An 18225-nucleotide genomic window follows, 5' to 3' on the forward strand; every position below is an offset into this window, starting at 1 on the left:
AGCAATAAAACCCAAAGTAAGTCAGTACCTGATTATTTCCAATTAGCAGCAGCACCTTGAATTCCATAGACTCAATAGACAGAGTCTGTGTTAAAACCTGTAGTTATAAGATGCTGTCATATCTAGCCTGTGGAAAATCCCCCCTGTACTGTAGAGAGAACATCCACTTGCTGAAGGTGGGTCTTGGTCCAGCTTGATGAGGGCCCATTTGTTTACATGACACTGGGGAAAGTAGGAAAGGCAGTGATGTGGATGGTGATTCATAGCAGAGTGTTCTTGGTGACAACTAATGGTCCCACTTGGAACCAAGCCAGTTGTCTGAGTGAGGGTATTATCGCTGTGAGCAGGCACCATGTCCAAGGCAAGTCTTGTAAAGAACAACATTTAATTGGGGCTGCCTTACAGGTTCAGAGGTTCAGTCCATTATCATCAAGGTGGAACATGGCAGCATCCAGGCAGGCATGGTGCAGGGGGAGCTGAGAGTTCTGCATTTCCACCTGAAGGTTATGAGCAGAATACTAGCTTTTCAGGCAGCTAGGAAGAGGCACTTAAAGCCCACAACCACGGTGCCATGCCTACTCCAACAAGGCCACACCTACTCGCACAGGGCCACACCTTCTAATAGTGCCACTCTCTGGGCCAACCATATACAAACCATCATAACAAGGTTCAGTTCATGGGGGAGGTCTCACAGTCTGTTCTTCATCTCTAAGATGTGCAGGTTTGGTATCACTGTGCTCTTAGATCAACCTTCCCACTTCATTGTAGTCCACAGTAAAAAGGGATATGATAACTTCCCCTCGTTTTTACCTTCAGTCATGGTGATATGCTGAGGAAGCATATTTTATCTATTTTGAGATAAAATCATGTTGAATTGTTAGAGATCTGATGGGTAAGTTTTTCTACTTAGCCATGTATTGCTTATCACTCTAAGCACCATGCATAAGCAACTGAGAGACACAGTAGAAGACAAAGAGGAGCTCTTCACTTTCAAAACTGTGAAAATCAAGTAAAGGAAACCTCCTTGGCACACATCTGTAATCTCAGCATTGGGAGGTGGATGTGGGAGGAGCTAGAAGTTCAAAGCTGGTCTTAGCTGTACAGTGAGTTCAGGGCCAGCCTGTGGTACATGAAACCCTGTCTTAAATAAAAAGCAACCGAACGAAATAATAATGTATATGTCTAGACTTTTACTCTACTCCCTTGAGGGTCAGAGAACACTGCAGAAGGTGGGTTAGGAAGAACATAAGAACTAGAAGACTTCAGGATACTATCTTCTAAGTAGGATGTGGACATGGAAACTATGAACTCATAGCGGCTGTACGTGCTGCCACTGGGTTAACAATGAGCCCTTCTATCAGTTAGTTATGGGGGTGAGTAGTGACCCATGTGGCCCCATCACATACTGTTGTTGATCTGTTGACAACTGATAGATTCTGAAGAAGGGGGAAGCATGTTATTCAATTGTATAGCTACCGGTGAGCCCAGTAGGCTTGGATGGTTACTTCTGAACCCGAATCACATAAATGACTCTAATTAAAATCTGTGGGATACTACATAAAAACAAAAGAGAGCCAGTAAATGGGTAAAAGAAGTGTACACATATGAAATTATGCAAGAACAACATTAATTTAAAAAGTCCAATTAGTAGGAAACAGAAAAGGGGGGAAGTAATCACAAGGCAGTTGACTACCTGAGAGTGGTAAGTGGATTGGGGACCATTAACCCTGTAAGGGGAAAGTAGGGATGTGTGGAAGTCTTCATGGACGAGGAGCCACTTCAGCTGGGTGTTGAGGAACAATCGGGTTCTCCTGGGAGGCATTTCTGGGGAACACAAAGAATGCATAGATACACATGGAATAAAAATCTGGGGGCTGGGGATTTAGCTCAGTGGTAGAGCGCTTACCTAGGAAGCACAAGGCCCTGGGTTCGGTCCCCAGCTCCAAAAAAAAAGAACAAAAAAAAAAAATCTGTTATGTTCCTATGAAAGCTCACAGAATTAATTGTCACATCACATGCTGAAACACAATGTCATTGCCACTAGACAACATAGAATGTGACAAGTCATCTATTTCATAGTGTTTGTTTGAGTAAGATAGCTGTCCGTCAAGCCATTTGTGAAATAGAATAGATCTTGGGGTTTGAGGGTCTTCAGTATGTTCTATTTGGATGCACTCCAGAGAAGTTCAGTTCAACTTTCTATTACCAGCTCATCATGCCTCCGATTCACCTGAGTTGATATCGAAGTGAATTGCATTATTTTGTCAATATGAGATTTATTCTATGTGGCAAGCCATCTTGATTGGTAAACCAGATGACTAAACATTTTCTTGGAGCCATTTATGTCCCTTTTTGGACAATTTCAGCTATCTCTTGTGGTTTTAAATTATTATCTGTAGAGTAAAGGTAATGGCAGGGTTTCATGTTTGTGTAAACTGAGTGGGATGGTACATACCTCTAATCTCAGCCCTTGGGAGCAGAGTCAGGCAGATCTTTGTGACTTTGAGGTCTACATATCAAGCTCCAGGCTATCCAGGGACATCTAAAACAAACAAAATAACCAACCAAATACATATTTACATTTACTTATTGTTCATGTGTGTGTATGTGTGTGTGTGTGTGTACACAGGCACATCAGAGAACAACCTGTGGGAGTCAGTTCTGTCTTTTGATTGTGTGGTTTATGGAGACAGAACTCAGGTTATAGGGCCTGGTCACAAGTGCCTTTATTTGCTAGCTTGAAGGCTTTTTGCTTTTTGTTTGTTTGTTTGTTTTGTTTTGTTTTCCTAGTTGTTTGTTTGGTTTTGAGACAAGATCTCATTCTGTAGGCAGACAGGGCTTGAACTTTCAGTATTCCCCCTACCCCAGTCTTCCAGTGTTAGGATTACAGATATGAACCACTGTACTCAGCATAGGATGTTTTTAGAAGGACCATACCAGCTGTGCTATCCTGGTCCTTCAAGTTAAAGCTGTTATCCCCATGAGGATGCACCTTACTATCTATCTGTGTCCCTATAGAATGCACCGGCATAATCAAGTATCTATCAGTGGTAACTGTTTCCAGTGAGAGGTTGTTGACCCCATTCCCGCTTTGAACATTTCTCTTGTTCTAACCACCTAACCAAGTACTTCCATGATTTCTTACTCCCAATACTTAGAATAATGAGTAGAACGTCCATCCTACATATGAGAAAACTAGAGACCAGATACATGCTGACCTCAGAAGTTGATAGAAGCAGAGTCTGCATGGCAGAGTCAGCCTACAGACTCCATGATCAGTGTTCTGTCAAAGATGGAGATTCTTCAGTGCATCCTCAGTACCTAATGTGGCCCATGCTGGGCCTTAAAGTCTACAATTCAGAAATCTAGAATCTGAAGCCTTTGGAGCGTCATTGTTGGCATTCGGAACATATTGGTGAAGTCTATACACTGATTCCATAATCTGAAAAGCTCTACGATCTCGAATATGGTTCTGAGAATTTGGGATATTCCTCTCTGCCTATTGTATATGTCAGAGAAAGTTCTGTCGGGCCTTAACCTAGGTCAAGTCTCTCAGTAGGGAGGATCCGATGTGGGAGAGCTGCTGAACTCAGGAACTGGAGCCAGCCTGAGCAGTATAATAAGACCCCAGCCCTAAACAAAAGATTTCTCTTTTGTTTTTCCCTCCTCACTCTCTGCAGGCTGGTTCACAGTGGGTGTGGAGAATTGTTTCTGGTGTGATGATTAATGGGCCATGAGTACATCTCTGGGGAGCATGCCAAACATAGGTTTCACTCTCTGTAATCTGAGAGGACCTAGATACTGCCTGTTTGCCAAGAGTAAAACCCCGATCCTCTGACACCCCTCCACACCACACATGTGGGTTCTACTTTGTAATCCTTGATAACTCTTTGAGAGGTGCTGGCCTTACTAGAGTCCTGGCTAGACTCTCTGCCTGGGGGCAGCTTCTCTCTACCTTGGGCTCCCCCAGCCATTTGCTGCCCTTCTATTTCAGAGTGGCCGCTTGTCTCTGGCTGTCTGATGATCTGTGTGTCTACACAACATGTCTCTCTCTAGGGTATTTTCATAACTTCACCCTCTGTTTTGACTGCTTCTTCTCTCTGAATGAAGCTCAGTGTGACCATGAACATTGCCGTACACTCTCTGTCCAGCTACTGGAGTAGTTAGGAGCTTGGTCAACCTAGGCTCACCAGGTCCATCTGGTCTTTCTCTTTATCCTCTACCTGCCTATTATCTGCCTTTGTGACTTCTTTATCACCTATATCTAGCTACCTCATTTTTGTCTACCTAGCTATTTATTTGTGCCTTCTTTTTCCTCCCTCTCTGCTTACCCATCATCCTCTCTTTACCCCCTGCCTATCATCTGTTTACGCTCGCTGGGTCCCTTTCATCAATATATGAAGTTAAGGGATGGAAAAAGAAACCTCCCTCTCCAGTTAGGATTGGGAAAGACCCTCGGATTTTCTTTACAGTTAATCATTTGACAATGCACACATTTCTTATAGATATTCTTCTGCTCCTATTGAGTCTGTGATCTAGCATAATGCTGAGATGGTGACTTTTAACCATAAAACTCAAATTGTGAAAAAACTGTTTCTCACTACTTCTATCTCTCTGATGTCATTTGGCAGGGCTGAGTGATTGACAGATACCTCTTCAGCCAGCTCCTGGTGGATGGATGAATAAGCGTTATCTACACGAAGCTCCTTACTTAAGGGTAAGTTTGAGACGCTGTGTCTCCCAGTCTGTCAGTCTGGTCGCCTTGCTGAATGACCACATTCCTGTGTGACTAGAGAGTGTATGGGGATTGGGGGCAGGGCAGTGGATTCCTCAGTGCTGATACAGAGGATCTGGCAGGCATGGGCTCTAGTCTGAGTAAATTATCATGAGGGCACTTGGCTGGATGATCTACTCCTGTGGAAAACTGGCCAGTCTCTCTCTAGGACTCTAGATGGAGGAGATGGAGCCCAGGAGCTGTGTCTTGAATGGTAGATACTGATTGGCTCAAACTCCATGGTAAGTAGAACCCCTCCCCTCACACCTGAGACCATCTAGCAAGGACAGCTTCTGTCTGGAATTGTAGGGTCAGGTAAGCCCCAAGCTCTGGACATAAAGAGCCTGCCAAGGTGCTCTAAGACTTCCATTGTGTCCTTTAGGCTGCCTCCTCCTCATCTTACCCAGTAGATGTGTTGCTGGAGCGGCTGCCACTCAAGGCAGCGTTTGGGGAAGAGGCTGCTGGGAAGCTGGGAGGATCTGAAACCTATGCTGCTTTGCAGACTGGCGTTCACAAAACAAACTTCAGCAGCCTTTCCTGATTTCCCTGGTTGATTGCATGGTACAAAATGAGCTCTCAGCTCATGACTCCACCTCCGAGGGTCCAGAAACCATCCAACCCAATGACCTCAAAGCTCCAGTTCTGTCACCCTACTTTAATTTTCTGTTGAATGCTGCTGGTTCCTCCCTGTTCATTCGTTCATGTATTTGTGTATCAACTTTTTGTCTTCATTGGAGCTAGAGGTTCTGTCTAGTTCATTGCTGCCTGGTTCTAGAGCATATTTATGAATTATGTATAACAGGCATTTGTGTGTGTGTGTGTGTGTGTGTGTGTGTGTGTATGTGTGTGTGTGTGTGTGTGTGATGTGACCATGTGTCTCCATGTGGGTCAGAGGTCAACCTCAGGAGCTGTCAGTTTTAATTTTTATTGAGACCCTGGCCTGGCTTGCTGACTTAGCTCAGTTCAGTGGCCAATGAGTCCCATTGTTTTCAGCTCTGGATTCTAGGCTGTGCCACACCTGCTTCCTTTTTCTTCATATGAACTCTAGGGGTCGAACTGTGCTGTGGCATGGTGTCCTCTGAACACAGTAGCTATCACTCTCATCAGAGCAACCGTGTTGCAAAGACCCCTGAGCACAGCTTTAATGACTGTTGACCTTCCTGTACAGAATCTTCACCTGAGACTCCAGCCATCCCCCTAACCCTGCACCTCCTGGCCATTAGTATAGAATTCTGTCCTAATTTCATGACTCTGGAGTCATATGAACTCTGGAAATGTTAGGTTTTGCGTCTGTGGAAGATTAATTAAAGTGAAGGAACTCCATTGATTTAGCTCTGGATAAGTCACCAGCTGTACTGGGGCCAGACGTTTGGGTAGTATTGCTGCTTTTGGGGGAGTGTTGTTCATATTTCTGTGAGTAATCCCTCACATATGTTCTGTAAGTAAGCCATAAACTCATTCTCTAAGGTACAATTTTCTGGACTCTGGTGGGAAAGGGTTCTCACACTTGCTTGCAAGGTCTATGTCAGGCTGGAGTTTCTAGGGAAACACTGTATGTGTGTGTGTGTGTGTGTGTGTGTGTGTGTGTGTGTGTGTGTGTGTGTGTTGTACATATATATGGATCACAGAGGTTGATATCAACCATATTCCTTGGTGTTCTTCCACTTGAATCTAGAGTGACACCATTTGACTAGTGGAGCTAGCTAGCTTGCTTTAGGGATCCCAGCTGTGTCCTCTGTGTGGTAGGATTACAGGCAGCTGCTACACTTTCTTGGTTTTTATATAGGTGCTGGGATCTGAACTCTGATCCTCTCACTTTTGGGCAAGTTCTTTACTCACTGAGCCATATCCACCCCCATCTCCCCCACTTCCATTTATAGCTATTTAGTCACCAGCTGAGTTTAAAAACAATCTTACCCCGAATTTGGCTAGCTTGCTCTTTTCCTAAAAATCTCAGGACTTGATAGAATGTGTGTGTGTGTGTTTGTGTGTGTGTGTGTGTGTGTAAAATTTGCATGTGTGTAAATCCCAGGGCTAGCTAGGGGACCCCAATTCCACCTGGACACAGCCCTTGCAAGGAGCCAAAATTGAACTGAAGTCTAAGGAATCTGCTGAGGACCTCCTGAGCTCTAGGGGGAACAGTCCTTGGGTTTGTTTCTTCATTTTATTTGACAGGCAGACATGCTTCTGGCTTATGCATTGATGTAGACCTGGGGGGAGTGCAGTGCTGGGCAGGGACATTCAGGGCCAGTGACCTCAGCTGGGTTGGAAGGGGGTAGAGTGTGAGCGAGCATCTAATGACAAGAACCACATTGATGAGGAGTTTTAGAATGCTTAGCCCGTTGGAAGTTATTCTCAGCTGCCTTTATTTTATTTATTTTTAACAGTACAGTGTGCTAAGAGGCACCCTCTGCTCAATACATTGAAACCAAAGAGAACAGCCCATCTGTGCAGGTGAAGGAGGAGGGGCCCAATGTTGTTGTAAAAATATAAAAAAACAAAGTATTGTGGTTCTTTTACCCCACTAGGTCCGGCACCTCAGTGCCCCAAGATATCTGCTAGCTATCTTGGCGGAAACACATCCCAGCCGCACTTTCCTACACTCAAACCGTCACATAAAAGAACACACAACACGGGGCTGAGGATTTAGCTCAGTGGTAGAGCGCTTACCTAGGAAGCGCAAGGCCCTGGGTTCGGTCCCCAGCTCCGAAAAAAAGAACCAAAAAAAAAAAAAAAAAAAAAAGCACATAACACAATAATCTTAGATCCAATTGATAAGATATAATTGCCCACTTAAACATACAAAGCCCGGTACCGTCCATCCTTTAGGAACATTGATAACAACCTGTAAATACACAGAGAAGAATCTTAACATCACCTGCCATGGCTTCTCACCCTCTCCTCTGTCTCCTTCTCCTTTCCTTCTAGTCTCCTCCTCCGCCTCCTTCAAACTTCTCTCCCGCCCATCCTTCCTCTCCTCCAATGACAGGCCTCCTTCTATCCTGTACCTGCCTCACCTGTACTTTACAAATTCAATGGGGAGAAGGTTCTGGTGAAGTCACCTGATTCCTGAGTAAGTGGCTGGGCAGCTGTCCTCGGGGCAGTGGAATTAGCATCAAAATACAGATAACTCCAGGGCAAACCACAACAGCCCAAGTTAAAAGGAAGGTTGGGCTTTGTAGCTCACTGTGTTTATCTCCTCACAAAATTAGATTCACTGACTTTGGTTTGCACTGAGTAGGATCTTTGCAGTCTGAGCAGTATCACTTTAATCTAAACAAACAAACAAACAAAAACAAACAAACAAACAAAAAAAAAAACCTCCTCTGATGACTGCTAGGCTCTGGTCCTAGCACATTCAACTGTAGGTTGAAGGATTTGTGACTGGGTTGGTGTCCCAGTCCCTACACTTGGGGCCTTAGCTGATTATAGAAGATGGTGGCTGGTTCAGGGTCCATGTCCCCCATTACTAGGACTCTTTGCTGGGCTACTCTTGTAGATTCTATGGAGTTTCCATTACACTAGGTTTCCTGAAATGGCCCCCTCCCCCAATTCCAGTCTTTTCTCCCTTCCTCCTCCTGCCATCTGATCCCTTCTGTTCTCAACCCTGCCTGGCCCAGTCCACCCACAAAAATCTATTTCTCCTTCTTAAGGAGATTCATGCATCCTTAGAGTAATCTCAGGAGCCTGTGGTGCGTCAATCTCTCTTTTTTCCTTTACAAGGTTGACTTCTACATCCCCACAGAAGAGCTTGGTTTTCTTGTGTGAATACTAACAGTGTGTGTGTGTGTGTGTGTGTGTGTGTGTGTCCCTTACTCTTTTGTCTACTTGTGGGACCCTTTTCTTCCTACTGGGTGGCCTTGTCCTACCTTGATGTGATGGTAGGTACCTGGTTTTATTGTGGCTTGTTATATGGTGTTTAGTTGATGTCCCTGGGAGGCCTGTTCTTTTCTGAGGGGGGATGGTGGTTGGGGGGGGGGGTTGGATCTGGGGGAGAAGGGAAGTAGAGAGGATAGCCTGGGGTGAGGAAAGGGAAGGAAATTGTGGTCAGGATGTAATATATTAGAGAATTTAAAACCTCCACAATTATTAAGCAACAAACAAATAACAAAACAAAAAACACACCACCAAACCAAACCAAACAAATGCACTGGGGGTTAACAGGCAGGATGGAGCACTTTAATTACATTTTACATTTAGATCCAGGAAGTGTAGGCTCACTGTCTGAGATGTTCAACTCTTTAAAATGTTGCAAACATGCATGGCTACTGTTTATAGGCCACAATTTCATGAGTGTCTTTCCTAAGAGATTTTTTTTAATTCCATCAAAAATTTATTTTATATTAACCCCATATGTAAGTTTCTTTTCAGTAGCATGACTTTTTAAAAAGTACACATTTCATGACTTGCACAGTCATATCACCATTTACTTAGAAAGCATTACTGTAAAACATTGTCAATTGAATTTCAAAATGGAGGTTGTAGGGACTGCGGAGATGGCTCAGTGGTTAAGAGCACTTGCTAATCTTTCAGAGAACCAGAGTTAAGTTTTCAGTGCCCACACTGAGCAGCTCACAACTGCCTATATTTGCGGCCCCAGGGGATCCGATGCCCTCTGCTGGCCTCTGAAAACATCCACATGCGTGTGTGTGCACACAAATAGGCAGGCACATGCACATCAACAGCAAAAATTCAAGATGTAGATCTTGAAGCATTATCATCTGTTATCATCAAAGTATATCGATTTGGATATATTAACTTACAGGAAAAAAATTCTGGGAAGGAAGGCTTGTGAAGAATTGGTTTTAAAATTTAATTTTAGTCGTATAATACTTGCTGATTCTTAGAAAAGTAATTAGCTGTTAAATTAAAGAGGTCTGGGGCAGTGAGTAGATAAAGGGCCAGTCTGAATACCTGAGTCTAACTCCCATTGGAGCTCACAGTGAAGAGGAGAACCACTTTCACAAGATGTTTTCTGATTTCCACATGTGTGCTGTGGTTTGTGCACACACATGCAAGTGCACACGTGCACACATGCGCGCGCACACACACACACACACACACACACACACGCAGGTTTTGAAAAAATGAGGTTTGCTTGTTATATGATACAGCACTTGAACTTGTAAATAAGATGCTATTTGAATCTTATGAATATTCATGATATAAACTTGATTTCCATAATGATCAGCTTCTTAAGGCTTTTTTTCCCCTGTACATCTTGAAATCTTTTAAACACTCAAAGTTTCTGTTTTGAAACTTAGATTTACTCCGGGCTTTAAAGTGGCACATCATCTAAGTTTAAGTTTTCTTTGGCTCGGAGATTCTGAAGTTGTTTCTAGTTTGCTTTCAGGGTTAAAAATTTATTTCTCACTCAATATAAAGCAGCAATTTTGGGGGCTTATGTGGTGTGTCCCCTGTCACTTCCAGGGCCTCCTTAGAGCTCGAGGCAGGACCTGTGGTGAGCAGGTAGTGTGGCTGCAGTGCGGTGCAGTCCTGATGCACTTGGGAAATTACTCAGAAGGCTGCCTGAGGAACCACAAGCAGGAATTCCTCACACTTCTGTGTGATGGACAGGGATCACACATGGGGTGGCTTTATTTACTTATTTGCATATATCCACTGTGCACAATAATGGATTTCTTGATGGTATTTTCATGTGTGCCCTTGATCTTTTATAACTCTCCATTACTCTCTTTTGCCTCCTCTCTTCTTGGTGGACCCTTTCCTCTTCACAAAGAGCTTCCTTTCTATTTTTATGGCCCCTTTAAAAATGTCTAGATATGAGAAAGCATGTAATGTTTTGTCTTTTGAAGTTTGGGCTTATTTCACTTGACATGGTGATCGCTAGTTCTGTCCATGTTCTTGCAAATACTTGATTTCATTCTTTTTTTAATTGAATAGTTTATGTATTTAAATTTCCAATGTTCTCCCCTTTCCCGATCCCCCCCTCACGTCCCCCTCCCCCTACTTCTATGATGATGCTCCCCCTTCCACCCACCCACTCCTACCTCACCACCCTGGCAATCCCCTACACTGGGGAAATGAACCTTCATAGGTCCAGGGGCTTCTCCTCCCATTGATGCCCGACAAGGCCATCCTCTGCCACACATGCAGCTGGAGCCATGGGTTGCTCCATGTGTATCTTTGGTTGGTGTTTTAGTCCCTTGGAGCTCTGGTGGGGTCTGGTTGGTTGATAGCTGTTCTTCCTATAGGGTTGCGAACCCCTTCAGCTCCTTCAGGCCTTTCTCTAGCTCCTCCACTGGGGTCTGCCTGCAGATACTGTGTTTTCTTTGATCTTTTTGTCTGTTGCTGGACTCCTAATCTACTTGAAGAGTTCTGTAAACACGAGGTATCTCCCTCAGGGGCTGCCTGAGGTTCCTCTAGGTGTGTGCAGGTTGAGTGGTGTGGCTGGGTCCAAAGACTGACCACCTTTCCTGAGGCTGCGCTTCTGTCAACAGGGGTCAACTGCTTCTGGCAGAAAGACTGAGACCACGTCTTCTTTTCATCTTTACTTCCACTCCACCATTGATGCTGTCTGTCGCTCATTCACCCCTAATCATGCATTCATGAGTGTATTTACTCGGTGTTCCTTGAGTGCCAGCACCTTGTAAAGCAGCGTTTTAGTAATGATCTCAACTAGATTTACATTCAGTTTTAAAGTTTTTTTTTTAATGTGTATGAGTGTTTCACCTATGCGTGCATATTATGTGCATACAATGCCTACGGAGACAAAAGGCTTTAGATGCCTTGGAACTGCAGTTACAGACAGCCGTGAACCACCCTGTGGGTGGGGAATCAAACATGGGTTCTCTGGGAGAGCACCTGGTGCTCTTAACCACTGGGCTATCTCTTTGGTTTCCAATTTACACTCGTAGGCAGACCTTGGGCTAAATGATTTATATTTAATGTTTTAAGTAATGCATACAGTAACCATCAGAGGCAAGCGCTAGTGTCCCCACTTTACAGATTGAGAGACAGGCTCGGAGGAATTAAGGCATTTGTATAAAATCACAGGGCAGTGTTGGAAGACAAGTCGGAGGCACTGCCATTCCTTGACCCTGGGTGAATTGCTTAGCTTCCTGGGTACCACAGCGGTGGTGCAAACAAAACTTGTCTGTTTCGTATTTGTGTGGGTTTTCAGTATCTTGTCTGGGATGCAAATCTTTGGACAAGAAAGCTGCTAAAGCCCCATTCTCTCTAGTCTCTGGCTGGTTTGAAGCCTTGGTGTTTGGTACAGCCTGGAAGATTTAGATTCTTTTAGGTCTGCCAGGGAGAAAACTCACCGTCCCGGGCAGTAGTTCTGAAACTCTCCTCGAACGCAGTGGTTCTACAGGTGTTCATGTCGGTTCCCCAATGGTCCAACCCATGTGGTCTGAAGGGCCTCACAGACAGCACAGGACGCTCTCTTCTGTGCAAGAAGTGTCCAGAGCCGGGGATTTTTGTTTTGTTTTGTTTTGGGGGGGGCAGATAAAAGCGGTTAATACTTTTAACTTTTTAAAATTGTTGTTAGGTTTTCATTTATTTGACTCTTTCCGGTCATCAGACGGTGGTAAAGAATGCTTCCCCTGAGCCTTGTTTTTGGTAACTGCTCTGTGTAACCTTCCAAGTGTGGCTGATACGGGGTTGGGTGCCTTGGATTCTGAGCACAGAGATTATTGATAATAGCTCATATTACTTTATAAGATTGCACTTTGACATTGAAGGATGGCATTCAGTGGTTGAGCCCACAGTATGTGTGAGGCCGACCTTTCGTCACTAAAATTATAAAAAAAAAAAACATTAATTTTAGATTTTTCTCTCCTTTAACAAAGTACTTCAGTACATCGATTTTTGTTCTCATTTGTGGTGGGTGTTGCTGTTACCCACCCCATTTTATGATGAAGCAAATAGAGATCAGAGAATATTAATATTATTCAAGTGAGTCGCTGACCTGGGAGCTGAGATGTTTTTATTATCTTCACCATAATTTTATCTTTTATTGTTACTTGTGTGTACAAAAACAGTACATGTGTTTGTATAAATTATTTTGATTTTTGTACATGGCTGCATATCAAATCCAGCGCCTTGTGCATGCTAACAAGCACTTATATCATCACCAGTGCTTACTGTTTTTAAGAAAAGATAATTTGACAATTTCACCCTTGTGCGTAATATATTTCGGTCACACTGCTCACCAGTGCCCTGTCTTATCCTACCCATGCCCTCTTACCTACCACTTCCAGAGTCAACTCTCATGCCTTTTTAACATGGCTTTGCTTCTGCTCTGTGACCCACTGAGATTGGTCAGGAGGCAGCCTGGATGGGCATGACTGTGGAGCTGTCCGTTAGAGCATGGCTATCAGCAGTGGCTACATCACTGAACACAGGGATCTCTCTCCCCCCAGCAGCTCTCCACTCCCCTAACAGTCCATTTCCCGTGATCCTCATATCTGTGACTGACTGTTGATGGACCCAGTCTCATACAGGGCCTGTGTAAGTACCTGAAGCTTCCCACAGTATCTGAGGGCCGTGGTTCATGGCTGCCTTCTTCATCATCTGGCTTTTAGTCTTTCCTATCCTCTCTTCCGTGACCAGATTTCAGTTCAATTCTAGAGGAATTTCTACATCATGTTTTATTATTTCACACCTTCCATCTCTTCTCCAATAGATGCCGAAACCCTCATGAGCGCGCCTTCATGAACATGTGTGCTCCCACAGTGTAGACTATACATAGTCTTGATTTCAATCAGAGGACATTTTGTTTAGTCTAGGCCTTTGAGTAAAACAGTGTTTTCCATAGATTGACATGTGTGAACACATACGCCATTTACTCCCACCTTTTGTTAAGAAAATTTGCAAATTTTTATGACTATAACAACATCAAAAAAAATCCCTATATAGTGAGAACCCATCAACTTGCCATTTAAACTCTATAATTGTTAGCATTTCTATGGTATTGCTTTTAACTATATACTTTTGTATTACATGCTTCTGAAGTAGCAATTTGCATGTTCCTCAGGGATCTTTGCCAGAGTGTTTAATTTTAGATGCCCGTTAACACATATGCCCTGTTACAACATCTTGTAATGGCACCGTAAAAAGATAAAGCCTGACTTCTTGATTTAAAAATATTTGGGGTTTTGGAATTTTGAGATAGAAATCTCAATTGACAGTATTTTATTGAAGCTTCTGTGTCTAAGGAGCTTGAAAAACTCTGATGTCACTGGAAACTCCAGTGACCTGGTACACGCTAAGGTTGCTAGGGTGACTTCAAGAGTAATCACAAGTGCAGTGGAAGCATCAGACCATGGCTGGCAGAGTTGGTTATCACGCTCATTCTGACATCAAGGGTCCTAGTCACGGCATGTGTCATGAGGCCAGAGTTACCTTCAAATCTAGAAGCAGGAGTAATCACGCTCACGTGATTCTAGACAGGCAGAATTGTTCGGCCAGGGCGTCTCCTCTCTGCTGCTTCTGGGCTGCTAGCAGAATTTTCCCCTGCATGTACCTAGGAGTCTTCTCCAGTGTCAGAGTTACAGGGGACACTTTTCATCCCCCCACTCTGGATTTATTTCTGTGTATTCTGTTCTTTGTTTTCTTTCTGTATATGTGTGTGGTATACTCACATACACACATCTGTGTGCTCCAGGCTGGAGGCCAGACATTGACTTTTGGCTGTCTTTTCTATCTCTTTCCACCTTACTTTGAGACAGGATCTCTCACTGAACTCGGAGACTCTCTATCGCTGGCTAGGCTGCCTATCCAGTGACCCCCCCCCCCCAGACCCACCTGCCTCCCCTCATTTCAGCCCTGGGTTCCAGGCATGCCCGGTCGCAGCTTTTATGTGGGGACCAGAGGTGGAGCGCAGGTCCTGCTGTGTGCACCCTTTGTCCACTGAGTCACCCCAGACCAGCTCTTTTTTTTTTTAAATCAACAGCAGAGATGCTGCTGGTTTAAGGGAATCGGCGGTCAGTGAGTTGGCAGTATCCTTAGTCCTTTGGTATTTACCTAGGGCCTTTCAAAAATACATATTTGGGGAATTCCCAAGTTTTGTGTTCTGTGACTTGGCTTCCATGGCAACCTTCTTACTCAGCCGGAGGCTGTGGTTCCTTGGGTGTGTGTCTGCTGGGACTCCTCGTGTTGCCCAGCTCTGTCACCGTGTCCCTTCATTTTTACCGTGGCTGTGTATTACTTATCTTTGAGACAGAATCACACTGTGTGGCCCAGGCTACCCTTCCAACTCCTGATAACATTTTTTTGCCTCAGCCTTCCAGGTTCTGGGCACACACAGGCATGGGTCACCATGTTAGGCGAAGACATCTGTGTTTAAATCTGTACAGGGTGGGGCTGAGTTGAGTGACTTGTAGACCCACTCCATCAGTATTAAAAGCTCTGTGTTAATTTAAAAACATTTTTGTGGCAGCTCTATTTGCTCTAGAAGCATGATGTTGATGGCTTTCTGCATTTCTTTTCCAGTTGAGGTTAGGAAGCATCTCAGGTGTGTGTCTCGCTATGCACAGTATTGTTCTAGATGTGGTTTGGTGTATGATTGTATACATGTCAATATGATATGTCTTAAAACCCAAGTAGGGAATTAAAAGTTTATCTGATGGTAGTATAAACCTGGTCCTTAATAACTCACCAATTGCATATTTAGCTCTGTTCACTTTTTAAAAATTATTTGTACGTGCACATATGCCACGGCACATATGTGGTCGGGGACAGACATGGTGGTGTCAGTTCGTACTTCTACCTTGCTGAGGTACATGCTGGGTACTGTAGTCTAGCTGGCCCGAGAGCTTTCTGGAGAGTTCCTCCTGTCTCAATGTAGAAGTACCAGGATTACAGATGTACCCCATTGTATCTGGCCATTTTATGCGGGTTCTAGGGTTCACAATGTTTGCACCAGAAAGTACTTTAATTCACGGAGCCATCTTAAGGGCCCTTGTCACATTTTTAAAATAAGAACGTTACCATACCAAGCTCTTGCCTCCTGTTCAGGGTGGATTATGTGCCTGTATACTTATAATATGTACATCTGAAAGTGTAGGACTTTTGTCTCTTCTGTGAAATATAACCCCAGAAATTTAAGCACTACAATAGAAATGCAATTCTATTCCATTCATCACACTAAAAAAATCTAGTATAAAAATGACCTGGGGGCTGGAGGGATGGCTCAGTGGTTAAGAGCACTGGCTGCTCTTCCAGAGGCCCTGAGTTCAATTCCCAGCAACCACATGGTGGCTCACAACCATCTGTAATGGGATCTGATGCTCTCTTCTGGTGTGTCTGAAGACAGTGATGTGTACTCACATATATAAAATAAATAAATCTAAAAAATAAAGAACTAAAAAATCTCATATATATTTTTTAACATCTTTCATCAATGGTTGCAGTGAGACTTCCAAATACTCTGCCTCCATTGTATGACCTTAATTTACAGTAATGTAACACATACTCTCGATAAAATGCCTCCACATTTAGTCTCCCAGGACTTGGAGTGTAAGACTCTGCTGCTGCGCTAACTTAAGGGGGAAAAGCCCGATTCCAAAAGGAACGCTGAGTGAGGGTATATCCGATATTCTGCAAATCGCAGCCTTGTTTCCAGGGGCCGCTCTGAAGGCAGCTTTTCTGACCATAGCATTCCATCTGTGGTTTTGACTGCTTCCCCAAACACAAGGACAGTAGGTGTGTACTCCCCGTGCTCCGGGGCTTTATAAAGGCGACCAGAGCAGCCCTGGTGAGTAAGGCTTTATTCTGTAGCCCTCAGAGCCAGACTCCTGTGGAACTTCGGTGGTCATGGTAGATTGCTGGCCCAACAAGAGCCTAGTCATGGGCAGCCCGGTGTCTCTGAGGCATGCATGGTGGCAGGCTGTCCCGGGTAATCACTCCAGGCAGCCCACGGAAAAACCGCTTTCTGGTTAAGTCTGCCTCATAGAGTTCCATCAATGGAAAAAATTGAACATGATGAGGGTGTGTAACGAGCAGACAAATATATCCAGCATTGCACAGGATCCGTTTTTAGCTCTCAACGGCTGAGCAGTCAAAGTGTTAGACACCGTTTCCTGGCTCAGCAGGGCAGAAGGAAGGCAGAGCATAGCTTCTAGCTGGGTGGAACTTTGTTAACCGTAGGTTCCAGAGAACCACTGGCCACAGCCACCTTTCTGACCAAGGTAAGGTGTTGTAAAAATGCTTGTCTATCCTTATGAGTTGAGACTTCATTTATCTGGGAGATACGTTTTTCCTAAATCTTTTCTTGGTAACGTGTCCTTAGGGCTTTGTCTCCTGTCAGTTTATCCTCAGCACGAGTTACTGAACAGGATGGATTATTTCAAAGTTTAGTGCATACGTGATTTCAGATGCCTCTGGGTGATGTATTACAATTGCCTTAGGATATTTTGTGAATTGGAAACTCTCCAGGCTGATTTGTATAGACTGTTTTAACCCCACAAGATGCCTGAAGACAGTACAGTGTCTCAGTCTGATCGTGTTAAAATGGGAGTGACTGTTGCTTATCTTTCTGGTCAGTTTCTTTCAGGGTGGAATGGGAAGTTGAAATGTGACTGAGATTGTACTTGTGTTGCTTCCTGGTTATAGCAAATGCTGCTTTTAGCCGAGTAATGCTTTATTTATGATCTTCTTATTTGCTGTTCAGGGTTCAGCATTATTTGTCCTTAGGCTTGTCTTGAGCTTTTGGGGATGGGGGGGGGGCAGAATCGTTGTGGTCTGGGTGGGAGGCCCTCAGTTTAAACAGAGCGAGGGAACTGGGTGGTGACGTTTTTTTTTAGAGCTTGAACTCCAAGCACACGCTGTCCCAGTGGAGGGCGTGTGCTGACAGCCGGAGAGAGAAACCCTAGCTTGGGTTCCTCTTGCTTGGTCGGCCATTCATTTGGCCCAGCATGTAATTCTCAGAAAATTGGTGGGTGGAGAGAGCGAAAATAGGAAGGTCTTTTGAAGTCATAACTTGGAAGTGTATTTATAGTCTATTTGGAGAGTAAGGGTTCGTCTGCACGGCTGCTGGAGTGTTTCCTGGTGTGTTTTAGCCTTTTACTGTGGCCTTAAGTCAGGGCTAGGGATTCCGACAATCTGTTTCCTTTCACTGTAAAGATGCTATGGCGATTGGGGTCGTGCAATGGAAGTTCATTTTTAGCTGTAGAAGACTGTCTCCCCATGGGCGTGGTGGGTACCCTCAGTCTGTTCTGTCCTTTATAGAAATGTCTTCGGAAGGGTGGAGACATCGGGGTGAAATGAAGTTCAGGTCATGCCTACCCACAGAATAACGGGTCCCATTGTTGATTCCTTTTAATTTCAGAAATAGTGCTCGGACAGAGCGGGGAAAGTTCAGAGTGGGGGTGCTTTCCCCTTTCTCTGCTGAGTTGGACACTTGGCACTGGCTTTGGTTTTTATGGGCTCACAGGCTGATGCAGAGCTCAATGACTCAGGTCCACAGCACCAGCTTAGATGGTATT

At 44.3% G+C, this 18225-nt stretch overlaps 1 protein-coding gene across 3 annotated transcripts in view; it reads left to right on the forward strand.

The window, feature by feature from the left end:
- Positions 1–18225, forward strand: part of Tiam2 (TIAM Rac1 associated GEF 2) — a 201320-nt gene that overhangs the window by 61245 nt on the left and 121850 nt on the right. For 2 of the 3 annotated variants that reach the window (XM_039099650.2, NM_001427474.1), the window contains exon 2: positions 4632–4717. The gene's annotated coding sequence lies outside the window, so the exon portion shown is untranslated. Of the gene's footprint in view, positions 1–4631; positions 4718–16170; positions 16930–18225 lie in introns of those variants that run through there. The other variant, NM_001427473.1, reaches the window with a different exon arrangement.

The sequence above is a fragment of the Rattus norvegicus genome, chromosome 1 (assembly GCF_036323735.1).
Source record: "Rattus norvegicus strain BN/NHsdMcwi chromosome 1, GRCr8, whole genome shotgun sequence".
In the NCBI taxonomy this organism is placed as follows: domain Eukaryota; kingdom Metazoa; phylum Chordata; class Mammalia; order Rodentia; family Muridae; genus Rattus; species Rattus norvegicus.